This window comes from Mesoplodon mirus (genome assembly GCF_964341445.2).
Source record: "Mesoplodon mirus genome assembly, chromosome: 3".
In the NCBI taxonomy this organism is placed as follows: Eukaryota; Metazoa; Chordata; class Mammalia; order Artiodactyla; family Ziphiidae; genus Mesoplodon; species Mesoplodon mirus.
In genome coordinates, this window is record NC_138978.1 from 29,645,993 (window position 1) to 29,651,992 (window position 6,000).

The window sequence follows — 6,000 nt, forward strand, 5'->3', positions numbered from 1 at the left end:
ACTTTTTCTTTATGGTTGCTGTCATATCTAAGAGGCCATTGCCTAATCCAATGTTTTGAAGGTTTACACCTAGGTTCTTCTCAAAGAGTTTTATAGCTTTAATTTTTACATGTAGGTCTTTGATCCATTTTGAATTAATTATTGTATATGGTGTGAGGTAGAGGTACACCTTCATTATTTCTTAACTTTTTTATCCTGGCAAAATATATATAACATAAAACTTGCCCATTCATAATGTTGTGAAACCATTACCACTATCTATTTCCAGAATTTTCACCACCCCAAAGAGAAACTCTGTCATCATTCAGCAATAACTCCCCATTCCTCTCTCCACATCCCCCCACCCCCCGCCCAGCCCCTGGTAAATTCTCATCTACTTTCTGTCTCCATGAATGTCTACTCTAGAAACCTCATATAAGTGGAATCGTAATATTTGTCCTTTTGTGTCTGGCTTATTTCATTTAGCATAATGTTTTCAAGGTTCATCCATATTGTAGCATGTATCAGAATTTGATTCGTCTTTATGGCTGAATAATGTTCCATTGTATGTATATATCACACTTTGTTTATCCATTCATCCGCTGATGCACACTTGGGTTGTTTCCATATTCTGGCCATTGTGAATAACACTACCATGAGCGTTGGTATACAAGTATCTGTTTGAGTCCTTGCTTTCAGTTCTTTTGGGTATATACTTAAGAGTGGAAGTGCTGGACCATATGGGAGTTTAATGTTTAGCTTTTTGAGGAACCACCAAACTGGCTGTTTCCTACCTCTGTGGTTTTACTCATGTTGTTCCCTTCCCCTGAAATGCCTGCCTTCCATTTTTCACTTAACCAGCTCCCTAGATCATCAGAACAACTTGCGTCTCTTCTGTGAAACCTTCACTGAATGCAGCATCCTCTAACACTTCTCTTGCTTCACACTGGTTCCTAATTTCTTTCTTAAAGCCATCCAGTTGGTTGACTTACCCCAAGACACTTTGTGCTTACCTCTCTCCTAGCACTTGTCATCACAGGAAAGTGATTTACTTATATGTCTGTCTTCCCCACTAGACTCTGAACTCCTGGAGAGTAGGAATCATATCCTGTTTACCCGTATATACCTAGCGTTTCATTCCATAAATGTTTGTTGAACAAAATTGCTTGAAATACACCTTACTCCATCCTACTTCTCACTGGAAAGCTCTGCTTAATTTCTACCTCATCTTCAGAATTCTTGCCAACTGCTTTAAAACATATAGCGCTGGTGATTTAATTTCAGTACCTTCCATCAACGGTATCTACACTAATAATATTAATTATTTATTGAGCACCTATTATGTGTCAAGCACTATAGTGAGTGCTTTATATATACACATGACTTCCCTTATGGGGTAGGTATTATGCCAATTTTGTCAATGAAGAACTTACCAAAGTAACTCATCTAAGGTCATCACAGAACTAGGATGCAAAACCAAGTCTGACGCCAAAGCCAGAGCTCTTCCCACCCTACACCCTCTGAGACCTCACCCATGATCTCACCTTGAGCAATTATTTCAATGACATTGGCCAAAGTCTATATTGGAGCATACTAGATTTTCAGAGGTGTTAAGGAATTGCGATTGCTGAATTTAATCCCTAATTATTAATTAATGTCTATTAAATGTTGTATATTACAAAATAACCTCTCTCTATATATAATATACAAAGGATAATACACAAGTGTACCCACCAGTCAATTTAGGAAACCGAACATTACCACAATCTAAGAAATTGAAGATTACCACAACCTCCCTTGTTTTTCCTATGCAAAAACTGAACCCTAGTTTTTGGGGAAGTGAGTCACTCAAGGAGATAGGGCTCCGCTGACTGTCCTGCAGCAGCATGAACACGGAGGCACCCCCAGAAAACCGGCTGGACTCATGGTGGGGATTTGCTCAACCAGAGGGCTGGAGTTTGCCCTAAGGGGAAATTTGAAGCTAGGGTCCTGCCATATGTCACTTTCTCACTGGTCTCCTGGTGGAAGGGAACTTGTATTGGAAAGAAACAGAATTAATTAGGAAGCGTGGAACAATACAGCAGCTTTCAAACTTTTTCTACTATAGTTCCCCTCTTTGAACCCAAGCTTTCAAGGCCTTCTGCCTCAAAGCTCTGCTCTGTGGGCTCAAGGCTCTGAAGGCTCAGTGAGGGCCACCGAGGCACATGTGGACTCTCCTAACACTCCGACCTGGGGCCCCACGTTAGAAAATCTTAACACTTAAACTCGCTAGGTTTTAAGCCTTTTACACACCCCTATTCAATTTCCTTTTAATTCCTACCCTTATTCCTCCTTCTAACTAGTTCCTTACTTCTCCCCCCAAGGCCACCCATCCCTGTGGACTCCCACTATGAACCCAAGCCAAATCTGATTAATGGCTATAATGTCTAGAACTGAGAGTCTCTTTTTCTCTGGGTTCCAACTCACTGTGTGGTTTTGTGTGAGCCGGAGCTCGGAAGGCTGTGATTCATACGTGCTTTAGTCAGTTTTCCCCTCCCAACCGCGAGGGACCACTTTGAGTGATGTGCTGACTGTAACCAGCTCCAGACAGCGATCTGATTACAGGTCTCTGCTGCCCAGAGGGACTGAGACCGGCAGCTGGAGAAATGCTGATGCTTCTGCCCTCCCAGGAGCCACCAAGTCTGGAGAACACTAGGCCTTTGTCCCGAGGGTCAGGGAAATCCATTTGCTGCGGATTACAGCTGTGACAGAGGTTCCAGGGAAGTAGAGGGGAAAGAAACTGAAAACGGAGCCCTCCAAATGGAGCTTAAAGCCCTGGGGCAGAGTGGGGTGGGCTTCTCCTATGGAAGCGGAGACTGACAGGCGATGAGAGGTCTAGTCCCCCCCACAGAGGCTACTGCTGTTATCACCCCTGTAGTGGCTAGGGGACAGAGAGTTTGAAGAGGCAGGCGACGCTGCTCTTTGCTATGGCTCTGCCTCTCCTCTGGCTGCCTCTCTGTCCAGGAATAAGTCAGTATTAGCAAAGCGTTCAGGCTCTCTAGACTCAGGGGCCCGAGGGGAGGCCTCCTTATGCCTCCCTAAGTTACTGCATCAACCTAAGTGTCCTGATTTGCACTGATCTGATTATGCCTCTGGCAGCTGTCTGAGGTTACTGATACATTGGAAGCAGTCCAAATGGATTCAGCTCAAACCACCGCAGAAAGTTCCTTCTCTCTCCCCAATCCTCTGCATGTTGTCTCCTTGAGTGTCTCTAGAAACCCAAGCAAATAAATGGGGGCTCACAAAGCAGAAATGAAGGATGAGACGTTAAAACTGACCACACAGTCCTAGCCAACAAAATCAAACAATTTCATTGTGAAACAGAACCCAACAAATAAATTTAAAAAAATTTTAAGAAAGCCCTGGGATGCATTTATTTATTTTACTTTGTACTTTGAAATAATTTTAGACTTACAGAAAAGTTGGGAAAATAGCCAAGAGTTCCTATATACGCTTATGAACCACAGTATAATGATTAAAACCAGGAATGTCACATAGATACACTATTATTAAACAAATTACAGACCTTATTTGGTCCTTTTTCTGGTCCAGGATATCACATAGCATTTGGTTGTCATGCCTCCTTAGTCTCCTCCAACCTGTGACAGTTTAGTCTTGCCCTGTCTTTCATGCCATTGACATTTTTGACGAGTACTGGTCAATTATTCTCTAGACTGCCCCTCAATTTGAGTTTGTTTGGTGTATTTTTTTTTTTCTCATGATTAGAACGAGGTTAGCCTTTTTTGGGGAAAAATACCACAGAAGTGATGTCATGTCCTTCCCAGCGCCTCATCTCAAGGGATACATGTTATCGATAGGTCTAACATTGGTGATGTTAACCACAGTTACCTGGTTAAGGTCAGAACCTCATAAATTTAAATGAAAAAGCTTTTTCTGAAAGCTCATTGTTTTCTTTGTAATTTAGCAAGTGTTTCCATAACAAGCTCGTGCTGGTTGGCTGAAGAATGTAAAGAGGAACAAGAAGGATTTGATCTCTTGTGGACGGAACATACAGTTCACGCCACGTTAAGTAAACACTGAGTGTTTGCGGTGGAGGCACTTTAGTCTCACTGCTCTAAGACGGGGCAGCCGTACAGCCTGCATCACCTATGGCAGGGACTGGCACTTGTGTAACGGGCCTGAGAGCAAATATTTTAGGCTCTGCTGTAACCACGCAACTCTGCTGGGCAAAAGCAGTCACAGACAAGTCCTAAGTGGAGTGGGGCTGTGTTCCAATACAATATTAGTTACAAAAAGGGAGGTGGGCCGGGTTTGGCCTGCGGGCTGTAGTTTCCAGGGCCCCTGATCTGTGCACACCCACGTGGCTGACCGTGTACCTGCAGCAGGTTGGCTAACAGCATGGGCTTTGGTGTTAGAAAGACCTGGGTTCAAATTCTAACCAGGCCACGCATTAGCCGTGTGTCCTTGAGCACGTTAAGTCATCTTTTGGACCTCAATTTCTTCAGCAGTGAAATGAGACCCCATTTCCCTCATGGGCTGGTTAAATGCGATGTCTGTAAAGCACTGAGGACCATACTTAGCAAAGAGTAAGCATGTGATGAATGGCAAGGCTGCGAGCCTGATCTGGGATTTGGAAAATGATCACTTTAAGCATGTTACATAGTGAGGATCCCATAAGTTATTTTTATCATCGGTCACAGTCACGCTCAAAAGTCTCTTTATAAAAAAACATGGTCTGTTTTTTTTTTTTTTTTTTCCGGAACGTGGCCCTCTCACTGTTGTGGCCTCTCCCGTTGCGGAGCACAGGCTCCGGATGCGTAGGGTCAGCGGCCGTGGCTCATGGGCCCAGCCGCTCCGCGGCATGTGGGATTTTCCTGGACCGGGGCACGAACCCGCATCCCCTGCATCGGCAGGCGGACTCTCAACCACTGCGCCACCAGGGAAGCCCATCCATGGCCTGTTTTACCTGTTTAAATGTTTGTCTCTTTTTTAAAGGGCACTTTTCCAGAAGGCTCTTTAGGAACATAAGATTTAAAGGCAGCCCATCTCTATATTGAGCAAGAATGCATGCACTAGAGCTGGCCTGCCTGGGCTCAACCTTCAGCTTCCCAGTTTGACTCTGAGCAAATTAGAAAGCCGCTCTAGGCTTCAGTCTCCTTACCTGTAAAACTGGGACAACAATACCACCTGGTAGGGTTATTTGGAGCATTAGATAGGTTAACACATAGACAGCAGTTAGAAATGTAACTGGCACTTAGTAAACACTTAAAAAATGTTAGCTGCTGTTGTCATGATACTATTAATTATTATTATTATTGACATTATTAAAGGTTCTTCAGTCTTTACTCCAGGGTTTAAAGAGGGATGCTATTCTACTGGTTTCCCAGAAGACAAACTTGGATCCAGTCGTTATGTTGGTGCCTAATGTTAGGACATCCATCTCTTTAATTTCCCAGCTAGCCATCATAGACTGTATCCATGTCTTTTCTTCTCTCACTTCAAATATTGCCTGTTATGGGCTGAACTGTGTGCCCTCAAAAAGATGTTCAGTTCCTAACCCCCAATGTGTCAGAATGTGGCCTCATTTGGAAACAGGGTCATTGTAGATGTAATTACTTAAGATGAGGTCATACTGGCACAGGGTAGGCCCCTAATCCAATCTGACTGGTGTCCTTATAAAAGAATGCAATGTGAAGAGGCAGACATACACAAGGAGAAAACAGCCATGTGAAGATGGAGGCAGAGATTGGAGTTATGTTTTCATAAGCCAAGGGATACCCAGGGCCACCAGAAGCTGGGAAGAGACAAGGAAGTATGTCAGAGGGAGCATGGCCCTACTGACCTGGATTAAGACCTTGATATTGGACTTCTAAACTCCAGAACTATGGGGCAGTGCATTTCTGTTGTTTGAAGCCACCTAGATTATGGCACAGAAAGAGAGTAGGTTGGGGTAGGGTAAAAGAAGACTATTTCTTGAGAGAAAGATACTTGAATTTCCATCAATAACCTCAAACTTAGAAA